The sequence below is a fragment of the Mauremys mutica genome, chromosome 21 (genome assembly GCF_020497125.1).
Source record: "Mauremys mutica isolate MM-2020 ecotype Southern chromosome 21, ASM2049712v1, whole genome shotgun sequence".
In the NCBI taxonomy this organism is placed as follows: Eukaryota; Metazoa; Chordata; order Testudines; family Geoemydidae; genus Mauremys; species Mauremys mutica.
This window is the reverse complement of record NC_059092.1, coordinates 10,133,878-10,146,421: the sequence shown is the minus strand read 5'-3', so window position 1 is coordinate 10,146,421 and position 12,544 is coordinate 10,133,878. Positions and strand designations below refer to the sequence as shown.

Sequence of the window (12,544 nt, the reverse complement as noted above, 5' to 3'; positions counted from 1 at the left end):
AGTATTTCTCTCTTACAGAGCCTGCAGGTCACATTCTGAAGGGATGAGGCAAAACAAAAAAAGGTAAATGTATATATTTTTTTAAATCAACCCTTGCCTCCCCTATCTGTCTCTGTCCTGTATTGCTGACAGGAGTAAAAAGCTCAATTCCCCCTCAGGAAGGTTGATTGTTGCCATTTTTACAAGCACTTAGGGCTTGTCTATACTTGTAAGTAGCGTTTCAAGTGTAGACAACTACACCAGAAACAGTAGTGGGAAACCTCTCCCACAATTCTCCCATGGATCCAGCCCTGTCTACAGAGGGGCTTAGGTCAGTATAATTATGTGTCTCAGGGGCGTGGATTTTTCACGCCCGAGACACAAGCTGTGCCAATGCACGTTCCCAGTGTAGACCAGCCTTAAGTCTGACCCAAAAGGATGCTTTAGGCAGGACAGAAGATAGACCATTTACAATGAACACCAGGTTTAGGTGCAGCTCATGACATGTCAGGTTGTTCATTAGCCATTGGCTCAGTCAGGAAGCCACAAATGCCAAACGAACTAGGAAACCCCCGATGAAGAGCTCTGCGAAAGCTCAAATGCTCGTCTCTTTCACCCACAGAAGTTGGCCCAATATTACCTCACCCACCTGGTATCTCAAATTAACTGCATTTCGTCTTTACTTGTCAAGAGTATTTTGTCATGGAAATGACAGACACCAGCTATTTAAAACCAGGCTGAAGTCATCTTATACTACCAAGATGACCATGTAAAAATAACCATGTTCATTAGACTTGCAGGGTGTGCTCCGAAGACCATTCAGCGCAGCACTGTAAGGCACACACTTGACAAACAAACCTATTTCCTTCGTTAGTTTAACTCTCTGAATCGACCTTATCGGTGTTTGCCTTTCAAATTCACACACGGATACAGCAGATGACCTCTGGCCGTTAAACATTTCCTTGCGTCCCAATCACTTGGGTTGTCTGATAAAGGACATAAAGCATTTGCCCAGGTCCCCGGCTGACAGCTCTGTGACAACTGGCACTTGCGATTGGCCCAGCTCATCTTAACTCATTTTCATATGAAAAGGCCACCGCCATTCACTTTTGCCCTAGGGTGAAGATACTATAACAGAGCAGTTCAGATACAACCGCCCCTTTAAGCTGCACAAACAAGGGCATAAAGTGTAGAGGAATCAGAGTTGTGTATTGTTTGGTTGTGGGGTGGTTTGTTTGTTTGTTGGGGTTTTTTTTTTTTTTTTTTAAGATTTGCATTGAGCTAGTTCAGTTACTAGAAGAAAAAAGTTCTTTGCCATGAATTCGGGGGCGGGGGAAATCCTCATCCCAAGGAAAGTTTTCAACAGCTAGTGTTTGCACAGCAGCTGCATCTTAAGGGGGGGGGGGGGGAGAGAAATACTGACTGTTGGCCAGGAGAGGAGACTGAGCAGGAAAGTGAATTTACCCTCCCAGCAGAAGCTCCAGCAGGTGAGAGCTCCCTCAAAGCGGGATGTTTGCGGGGAGGGGGAGGAGGAGGAGAGGGGGGGGGCCGGCACACAGGCGAGGGACTGGTCTCTACCCCTAGTGTGGGCCACTACATAGGAAACCGAAGCCGCGGAAGGTGGGAAGTGAGGACCGGTCCCGAGCCAAGTTTCCATTAACCCCTTCGCGCCGGAACACCAACCGCTTCGGAGCCGACCGGCTCGACCCCGCCTTTCCCGGGCTGCTCCGGGTTTCCCGGGATGGGCAAGGGATGCCCACGTTACCCCCCCTGCCCCGGGACTCCCCATCCCGCCCCCCCCCGCAGCTTCAGGGGCGGCCCCTGCCCCAGCAGCCGCCTGGCTGCACCGGGGGGGGGGCACCCCCCAGCCAGCGCCCTGCGGCTCGTCCCAGCGCCGGCCCCCGGCCGGCCCCCGGGCAAGGGGGAGAGGGCACGGCCGCCACCCCCCGAGCCCCGGCGCCGCTCCTTACCAGGCGAGCCCTCCTCCCCGAGCAGCGCCGCTTCCTAGCGCCCCGGGACGCGGCAGCGGAGCATGGCAGCGGCCGAGGCCGGGCTCTCCCCGCTCCTTCGGGGCTCCCCGTCCGCGTCCTCCCCAGGCCGGGCCGCTGGGATGCCGGGGGGCGAGGGGAAAACCAGCCCCACCCCTTGCCCGCAAGCGCGGCTCCTCCTGCCCCCGCCTCGCTGGGGCCCCCCCCGGCAAACCCCGGCAGCGCCTGGCTCCCCCCGCGGGCAATTTCAGGGCTGGAGCCGCGCTCGCCGGGCTCCTGCTGGGCGCCAGACGCGAAGAGCTCCGGCCGGCCGGATCACATGGGCCAAATAGCTCCCAGCTGCCGCTTGGCACCTCCCCGCGCCCAGCCCCTCCTCTCGGCGGGGCGGGGGGACCCGCGGCCGAGCCGGGGAGCGGGAGAAACCCTCTGCCCGAGGCCCGCTGTGCCGCTTCTGCCCTTGGCAGCAGAGCTGGGTGTCCGGAGGGGAGAAGAGCCCCCAGCTGAAGAGATCAGGGGAAACTTTCTCACGCTCAGGCTCCGGAACAGGCCTCCAAGGGGCGGTGGAATCCCCTTCCTGGGGGGGTTTCACAACAGGTTGGACCAACCGCTGTCAGGTTGCCTTGGTCCTGCCTCAATGCAGGGGGCTGGATGGTTTTCTCAAGGTCCTTTCCTCCAGCCCCACGTTTCTGTGCTTCTGTAGGATCAGGGGCTAGGAAGTGATGCAAATCCAGATGATTACTGGATGGTGGTGGTGTCTAAAAGGCCATTGTGCCCGGCACCCTACTAACAGATCCGATGAGTTTGCAACCCAAAGCACTAGATCAGTGTTTCTCAAACTTTTGTTTTGGTGACCCCTTTCACACAGCAAACCTCTGAGTGCGACCCCCCTCATACATTATAACACTTTTTTTTTTGTATTTAACACCATTACAAATGCTGGAGGCAAAGCGGTGTTTGGGGGTGGAGGCTGACAGCTCGCGACCCCCCATGTAATAACCTTGCGACCCCCTGAGGGGGTCACGACCCCCAGTTTGAGAACCCCTGCGCTAGATCCTGTAAATACTTATGCACGGTGCTTAACTACACTACCCTGACTAGTTTCACTGATTTCTTTAGGACACCTCTGGTAGCAAAAGTTGAGGACATGCATAAGTGTTTGCAGGATGGGGGCTGCAGTGCATACTGCCGGCCCCAAGCATTCACGGGCCACAAGTCAGGCTCTGTAAAATCAGGAAAATGGCTTTAAAATCATGAGATTTGAAAAATAATTATCGGTTCTTTTTATTGGCATTCTCGTATTTGACCCTTTAGGTTACACTAAGGACACATTTTCAAACTTTTCACTCTAGCCATGAAAGCTAGAAGCTTACCTAAAAAAAAAAAAAAGGGCAGAGATTTACACCTACTCACATGATTCCAGGAGTTGGGATTTTGAGAAAAATACCAAATAGGATGAGAATTGGCAACACTGCAGGGTAAAAATTCTACTTCTCTAATTCCTTACCTATGTTACAAATAACACCTTAGGTTATTAATGCTCAAAGCATTTTTTGATTATTATTTATACTCTGATTATTTTTATTTATTTGTGGACAAATAAACCCAGTTCCACTTTTGTTTGTGAACTGTCTAGTAGTGGCAAACACTTTAGTGGAAGGTGTATAAAAAAACAATTTAATTAAAAAATAAATCATGAAAACAATTCTATTGGTTTTAGGTTATCCAAAAAGGAAATTGTGGGACAAATCTGATTTGACGGTCTCCTTTTAAGAGGTGCATTTTTAGTATTCCCAAGCAAAAGGTCTGTTTGTAACTATATCACTTAGAACTGTGAACTTACAAGTTCTCATAAATTAGGCAAGCTTGAACCTGATCAGGATTGAATGGAGCACCTCCAACGGCCACCTAGGTGGTGCAGGAAGTGGTATGATGGATGAATGATTCAGTAGGTGGCACTCTGCCAGCCGAGTCAGTATTGAACCAGTGCCCCATCCTGGTGCAGAAGGTGGTAGATTTTGAGTTGAGACATTCAAATCCAGTCCTGACCGCCTGTGGTCATTAAAGATCCCATGACACTTTTCCCAAGAAAAGTCTTGGCTAAATTGAAAGGGCCTAATTCTCATCTATGCTCAGGCACCTTTACACTGCAGAGCCTTTGTTTAACTAAGAATCATACTCAAGTTGTGTAACTGCGTTCTGCCTACCTAAATGCAGTTTAAGTTAGAAAACTTTCTCTCCTGTTAGTGTTGCTGTGCTCTTTTTAGTGATGACTGAAGTTCAGAAGTGAGTAAAGGGATTCTTTTCTATGCACATCAGAGGCTTGTCTTTGTTGCCAAAAAGGAGGGGGTTTTCACAGTGGGAGAACTAACATTAGCTATCCCACTATAAAATCCTAGTGGAGACAAATCACTATAGCTTTTACTTCAAGGTAACTAGGTGAGTTTAGAAGTATAGTACATTTACATGACATTAAGGTAGTTATTCTAGCTGTCAAGTAGCACCTGGAAATTTAAAGATAAAGCACAAAGTCCTTTAACACACTACATTGCAGGAGAGAAAAGGGAGAAACAAATGTTAAAAATATATAGCTAGGCGGCATTTCCAAAACCACTTTGTATTGACGTGACTCTTCCCCCATTTAAGTCAGTGGAAGTTTTCCATTCATTTCCATGGCAGCACTGAGCCGGTTTGAAAATCTCACATGCACACTTTTTCCCCTGTGTACTTTTTATTTGAACAGGTGGTGGGTCAAACCCTGCAAGTCCACACTGAGCTGAAGTCAATGGGAGTTTTGCCTGAAGAAGGAGTGAGTAGGGGAGTGCAGGATTTTGCCCTGTGTAATAGCTCCAAGTTCAGCCAGGACTGCAGTGACAGCCCGCTGGGTAACTCCTTCTTTGTCTGGGCATCGATTCTTTGCAGCTGTTAAAAGTCTCTTGTGTCTCTTGTCCTCCCCCACGGGCATAACACATCTCCATGCAGAAATTTCTGCTCAGAAAATCGCGGCATGGATACTAACACTCAGTATTGTGGCTATCTTTGTTTGGGTATTTAAAAACACCAAAACCACTCTCAATCATTCTCATTTACACTGAGGCTTCTTGACACCATGCTGGCAGGGTAGATGTCACTGAATTACTCGTTACACCTACTTTAAGGCTCTTTTATACTATCAGAGAGATGTCAATGGGGTCTTAACGTAATGAGTATCTGACCCATGGAGGTTAACATAGGCTGAAATGCCTTGTAACCCAGAAAGCCGTAGTTGTGTCACCCACGGGGCACTGTTTAATTTGTTATTGGAATGTCGCGCTTGTGAAAGATGTTGGATCAGGACTGAGGTCTTTGGTTGGCTCACAAAATAGGTACTGCAGGGGCAGCAGCAGTGCACGTTTCCCTGCAGACCTGACCAGGAGGTCCCACAGGTGGCACCGAGCAGGTTTCTATTGGACTCTCCTGATGCTGCCACTGACAGTGTCCGCTACGAGCCTACCATCGCATTTCACATAAGCCACCAACCAGCCATCAAGAGGTTAAAATCTACTACTGACCTGATCCAGGGTCACACTGGGGAACCTAGAGAGCAAATCTCCAAAGCCCCCCCTACCCATTGCTGGAGGTGTCAAGTTCCTATCACACACAGAGCTTACAAAGAGCCAGTTGGATTTACTGATGCTTAACCGTAGGGGTTGGGAAAGTCCCTCTTTCACTGCGTGTGCGTGGTGCCCCAGGGGAAGTCCGGCTGTGGCAACAGAGCGCTGAAGCACCATAGGGGAACCAGGCCCCTGTGGGAACTTAACAGCTCTTGCATGGAGATTCCGAAGGAGCCTTTAGCTACTGCTCCCATGCTGCCTTGGGAACTAGTGTGAGGTTTGCACCTCCTGCAGAGAAGGAGGCCAAGTCATTGGTGACTCCCAAAAATAAGAATTCTACAGGGAAGACACCACCCGTCTGCCTGTGAACTCCGTGGCTCAGTTCGCTGCTCTGCAGGTCTCCCAATATATGCACTGGGGATACCAGCTCCATGGAAGACTGGACAGTGAAAGGGAAGTAATAAGGCTTTAACTGGAAGAAGAAAAAAAAAAAAGGTTAGACACTCACCATGAGAGCAGAGAGAAAAGGCACCAGGCATTTGTTAGAAGATTCTCTTAATCTGCATGATGGACACTACTAGTCCTTTTGCCTGCTGGAGAGGGGAAAAAATCCCTACAGGAGCTGAAATTTAGTCTGGCTTCCTCTGTCAGCTGAGATGAGGGGATCCCGTTCAACTAAGCCACTTGCCGGGGTGTGCAGCGCAAAATGTATCAAAATGGCAAGAAGGATGTGTTAGTTCTAGTCTCTTTCTCTTGTAGGATGAGGCCAAGGCAGACCCACTAGAGAGGCCAACCTAGTACAAGCTACAAGGAAAAAAAACTTTCTTCATGGACTGGGCCAAATCCATCCCTGGGGTGTACCTTGGATAACTTCAGGAGTGTTACAGTGAGGATGCATCTGGCCCGCAGAGTGTGCAGAGGTGGATTTCAGGATGCATGAGTGTCAAAATAGAGACAGCTAAGGAAATTATTCCACCCCACCTCTTCCTAACAGACACTGCTTCTTGGCTGAAATTTTAAAAAGTGACTAGGAATTTTGGGTGCTCAACTGGAAACACCTTAAAAGGACCTGGTTTTCAGAGGGTGGGCACTCAGCGTTGTGTGCATATCAGGCCCCTTTAAGATGTTGAAAGTTGGACAGCCAAAATCACTAGTCACTTTTTTAAATGTAAGACCTTATCTGTAGAAGGCACTGTCATGCTTAGAGCAGGACAGGGAGTCAGCATGCCAGGATTGTCCACTGGTTTTCTGTGGGACCTTGGACAATTCATGCCTTTGTCACTTGGTCCAGATCCTCAAAGGTGGCTCTTTAGGTGCCTAACCCGCAATGGGTAGATATCCGCGGACCACGTTTGCAGCTCACGGCTCAGATGCGGATTCAAATTTTGTATCCATGCAGGGTTCTACCAATGGGAGTTAGGCAGCTATATACCTTTGATGATCGGGGCCACTGAGATTAGGCTGTTGCAATGCATTCTACATGGGGCTAACCCTTACATCCATTCCAAAACTTAAATTGGTGCAATACGCACCCCCTCACTTACCTTGTGGCGAGCACATTATATCCCTGGTAAGTAAAGAAGTATTCTTTTTAAAGTGAGTGATTAAATGACATGTCCAAGGTCATATACAGTCTGCACCAGACTGCAAATTGAGCACAGGTCTCGGGGCCCGGTCTGGCTCCTTAATAACCACAAAACCCTCCCTCCTCTCAGGTTGAAAGAGTACTGCCCAGAAAGACCAAAGGTAAAGCAGTTGGCACCAGCCTGGAAGGGAGAATGCTGCACCAGTTCACATGTGAAATAGGACACATTTCTATCAGGATTGTCTGAACCAGCAGGCAGAAAATAAGCCCCTACTCCGTGTGAGAACTTAGGTTTCTTTCCCATAATAATGTACCATGCTGTCTTCACGCTGGCCCTTGTAAATGCCGCTTTATTAATTATTACCTTCTTTCAAGACACCCTGTTCTTAGTATCTGGCTTCTGAGCATGGCTAGACTGCAAGAGAACACAGCAGCCAGATGAGGCCTCTTATTCTGTAGACAATATGGGCTAAATTTTCCTCTGATTTACACTGGTGCAACCACACTGAGCTCAAGAGGGCTTCGCTGATGTGATTGGCAGGCTCTCTCACCCACTCCCATAGGGATGCAGGGGTCCTTCATTGACTCACCCTGTAACCAGGCCTCAGAAGCCTGCCCAAAGCTGAGGGATAAATTCTGCTGACTCACAATGGCAGGTGCAGCTTGTTAACTTCAGCGATAGAAGAAAGTTTGGGGGCAGCCCTCTAGTTATGGGTGGGTTTAGAGACAGAAACAAGGTGTCCTAGGATACTTGTTCTTTGAGTCCTGAGTAGAGTCAGGCCCCACAAGGGGGTTGAGTTACATGTCTTGTATGGGCTTTATTTTCAACAAGGTGCACAAGCCATGTTGTGCTACTGAGAAGAAAACCAAGTCCTGTGTCTTCAGCTCTTAAATCAAAGACAACCCTATAGAGGGCTTTATCACTATCCCCTTGTGCCCTGTTATGCAAGTTTCCTTGTTTTGAGGGATTGTCTCACAACCTTGGACATCCTTTTGATGCAGTTCCTGGCATGTGAAGGTCTCCTGCTGTTTCTAACCAAAAGATATACTTATCTCTGGATTAACGGCTGGGAATGCCCAGGGTGTTCTGTTCCAGGGGGTCTCAGCCAGACAGATATTAATGCACATGTAAGCTAAGCACCCTCGATCTGACCTGCTCTTTTTGTGTTCACTTGGCTGTGATTTGCAGATTGCTGGAGAATTGTTACGCATGGGGTGGCGATAGAAACGTTCAGCTCTAGCTTTTTGTTACAGATCAAGGAAGGGTAAAACTGCAGGCTAAGAGGAGCAGACAGATTGGAGGAAACACCAGGTTGCAAACAGTCAAAACACAGTTCTGGAACTTCTGGCCAGTCCATTCTGAAGATGGACACCTTCTCTGGGAGCAGTGGGGCCTTGGAACCTCTTGCCAGATGAGATTCCAGCTTCTACAGAACAGTTTAATTTTGTCACATTTAACTCTCCTGCATCCTCAAGGACCATGATGAAGATACTGAGTTATTTGCTAGAATCACTAACATGCACATCCAACCAGCTCGTAAGAGAGAGGTGGGGTTTTTTTGGTTTTGTTTTAAATCCCTCTACCTTTCAATGTTGAATGAAAAAAATGGAGGAAGGGGATAATTGACAAATTCCATTGCCCAGTGACTAAAACTGAATCTGCTTGAAGAGCTAGACTCTGCCTTGGCTGGGGAGTGGACCCAGTTGATTGAACAGGCCTTCTCCAGCTCTACCCACGGCCTAAACCAAGATTTAAAAAAAATATTAGTTCCTTCGGGTGCCTCAATGTTTGACTTTAGGCACCTTAAAAGGGCCTGTTTTTTAGAAAGTGCTAAGCACCTGCCTTCTGAGAATCAGGCCTCTTTAAGGTGTCTCATGTTGGGCTCCAAAAATCACTGATAAGGTTTCCACCTCTGAGGCACAGCAAAACTGGCTGTGAGGTCAGGTCCCAACTTGGGGGGCTGGCCTGTGGGAGCAGAGCCGCACAGAGGATTCAGGGGGCCTGGAGCAAAGCAGGGGAGCTGCGGCGCTTGTATTCACCCGGTGGCGGTCCGGGTCTTCGGCAGCATTTCGGCGGCGGGGGGCCCTTCAGTCACTCTGCATTTTCAGCAGCACTGAAGGGCCCCCCGCCACCCGGCCAGGGCTCGCAGGGCCCCACTTGCCCCCCCCCCCCAGGTGGCCCTGTGTGGGAGGGGCTAGGTCCCAGGGAAGAGGCTCAGCTCTCGAAAATTTGGAAAGATCTAGGACTGGGATTGGTCACCACTTCCCCATGAGCTGATGTCCGCCCTTTGCACGCTACATGCACGCAGAGCAATACCCAGGGGCCAGCCGGGTAGCTGTGGTGCACTCCCAGCTGCCAAGCGCCCAGCCTGTAGTTAAGATATTGCATGTGCATGGAGCAAAAAAACCTGGCAAATGACATCTTCTGTCAACCAGCCAGTCCCTGGACCAGCGAGTCAAAACCCTGCCCAGTGGCCAACCCTATTACTCCTCACTTTTGAAAGCACTGGCCCGAAAGCTGCTACATGATTTATAGAGGTCCTTTTGCCCTGCGGGAGTTACTCCATCAGCAGGAGGCTGGGAGACTGTATCTAAAATAAATCCCAGCACTTTGCCTTTTGGCTCCTTGTGTCAAGAGTCTGCAGCCATGTAGCGTTTTTTAAGGGAGCTAGATCTCTCCTAGCCTACCACCCCCTTTTGCCTGGGGACAGTTGTGGTGTTCCCAGGGGCGGCAACGCTGAGCAGTACCCGGAAGCATCTACGTGCTGCATGTGGGAATCTAGGGAGACAATGTGACAGGCGGAACAATGAGGGTCTGTACTGTACAGCGCTGGAGTCAGAGTAACCTAGTGCTCTGTTGAACAGAGGGAAAGAGACGTTATGAAAACAGCAGCATCCCCAGGAGGTAGAATTCCTGCCAAGCCTGCTCATAATGCAATCAGCTAGAGGATGGGTCATTGTGATAGAGAAGGAAGTAAAAATGAGGGCGTCGGGATGGCGAATCCCAGGGGAACTCCTGCAGGCCAAACATAATCCCTGCTCTTCTAAGTCAGCCAGCCTCCTGCGCGGCCCAGGTTCAGATCCCAACAGGGTCAACCCAGAACTTCAACCTTTGCCAAGCAAATAAACGAAGCTCCATACAAGCTCTTTTCAAGCGAGACTTTAAATGAAGCCCCTGTCTACTCTGCAGAGACACTAAAGCGCTTATGGCACTACTGAGAAGAGCTGGGATTTGCACTGATGTTCTGGACCACCGTTTCCTCTGGCCCACCCCGCTTGCACAGGGCGCCATATGGCCACTGGCTGCTTTGCACTGGTATGGGCCATCTAGAGCCCTAAAGCTCTTTGCACAAAAGATGCTCATCAAAGATGATTAAAATAATCTTTTATACAGGAATCCAGTCACCGAGAGTCCAGTTAAACTTGGGATGCGTGGGCGGCAGTCAGAACACCCCTTCCTGACCCCTCAATGTGTGTGCATTCCTGGGGCACTGGCCTAGATGCATAAGCTGCTCCAGAGAAGGGCCCCTTCACAAGCGCGCAGTTTTAATCATCACCGCTGCAATTGCAGTAACCTTAACAGCTAAGACAACCGTCCCTCCTTTATCCTCTGGGCATATAGTGCTGCGCTAGCCATTATTATATAGCACAATCACCAGTCTGTGCACAGGAGGCGGATCCCGCTGTCACAGCCTGCACGCAGAGTCTTCTTGTTTGTGCACAGGGAGTCTGCATGAATGTGAAATAGAGAAAATATTTTCTGGTCTTACTGACCCAAAATGATGGCAGAAACACAGGGAGCCACAGAAAGTCAATGGTGCCCTGTGTGGGACCTGCCACAGAAGAGCAGCCACTCAAGCAAACATTGTGTCCCAGCTTAGCTCGGAGGAGTTTATTTCTAGTAATCGTGCTCTCAGTGATGCGCAGACAGCTGTGCTCTGCATCGCCTGTGAACAATGCACTGCAGCACTGGGCTGAGAAAATAACTGGTTCAGTGTCCTGCTCACTCTGAGTTAGGAAAGAGCACCCCCTGCTGGTGAGATGCCTGCCTCAAAAGCACGTTTGGCTGGAGTGCCTAGAGAAAGGCTGCGGCTTCATCAGGCTTTGAAAAGCATCTGTAAAAAAGTCCCTCTGCAAGTCATAACACTGCAGCGTGTGGGCGGTTTGTTTAATAGACGGTCTGACCGTCATGTCAGCATGCCGCTGCTGGGGAAGAAGCTGCATCTGCTCTCAGCAGCCAGGAAATACACAGGCCAGGCACACAAAAGATCTTGCTTGCTGCTGCTCTACTTCTAGTACTTTGGTTGGTATTTTACGGTGAACGTGTCTTTACACACACACAGACGCCTCCCGAGGACTCTGTAATAAAGCTCTCCCTTCATCACCCTCGATCCAGCACTTTACGAACCTGCACTAAGCCTTTAATAAACTGCCTACCTTATGGGATGACGACAGCCCTTTTACAGACTGGGACACCAACGCACAGATAAGTTAGGTGACTTGCCCTCCCTGAATCAGTGGCAGAGCCCTGCCATCCTGGCCGCCTTCCCTTGCTCTAACCATTAGACAATATTCCCTCTTTGGAGCTGGGAACAGAACCAAGCAGTCCTGACTTCCTATTTCTCTGCTCTAGCCCCCCAGACAACTCGTCACGTCAAGGAGATCAGTAAGGGGGCCTGGTTCCATTTCACCTCTCCCCCTTGGCCAGCCAGCAGGCCAACTCACCAGCCAGTGCATCAAGCCCACTCAGTAGCCACTCAGTTTTAATCCTTTTACTTCAGGGCTGGAATTTTATTTCTTGCAAATAAAAGTTTAACCCAAAAGTTTCCACCTCTCGACCACGCCCCTTCCTCTGACCCAGGGTCTCCTGCAGGCACCAATCTCCAGCCCAGCTAGCTGACCACAAACGAGGGCCTCTTTACCTCCTTATCTCCCTGCCCTCAGGCTGCCCTTTAACCCAGCGGGCCTAGTTCTGAGCCACTCAGCTTCTACCCCGTGGCCCCAGGACTTATTCCCTTCCCCGGGGGAGGTGAGCTGAGTCTGGCAGAGTGAAGCAGCTGAACCCCCAAATCTCTCAACGAACCAGCTCACACTGTGAGCCTCCCTTCAGCACACAGCTTTGTTCCAGCCGCTCTCGAACATACGGCACTCCCTGCTCCACCACTTTGCTACAGTGTGTTCCCCAAAACGCATGTCCCCAAGGTGCTTATTCACCTTGGTCTCTGCACCAACTCAGCAATGGTGAACGACCCTCCGACCCAGTGTCATTCACACACAACACAGCTTGTTTTGTGTACGAGCGGATGCCTACAAAAGGGAGCCCTGGTGAAGGAAAAAATGAAGTGATGTCTGCGCTGCACATTATAGGGACATATTTTCCAAGGAAATTTTCCCAAGAGCAG

General features: G+C 49.8%; 1 protein-coding gene across 1 annotated transcript in view; it reads right to left on the bottom strand.

Annotated features, from left to right (window-relative positions):
* Window positions 1–2,235, bottom strand: part of SPSB1 (splA/ryanodine receptor domain and SOCS box containing 1) — a 71,536-nt gene extending 69,301 nt beyond the window's left edge. The window contains exon 1 of the mRNA XM_044996374.1: window positions 1,950–2,235. The gene's annotated coding sequence lies outside the window, so the exon portion shown is untranslated. The remainder of the gene's footprint in view (window positions 1–1,949) is intronic.
* Between the last annotated feature and the right edge of the window lie 10,309 nt (window positions 2,236–12,544).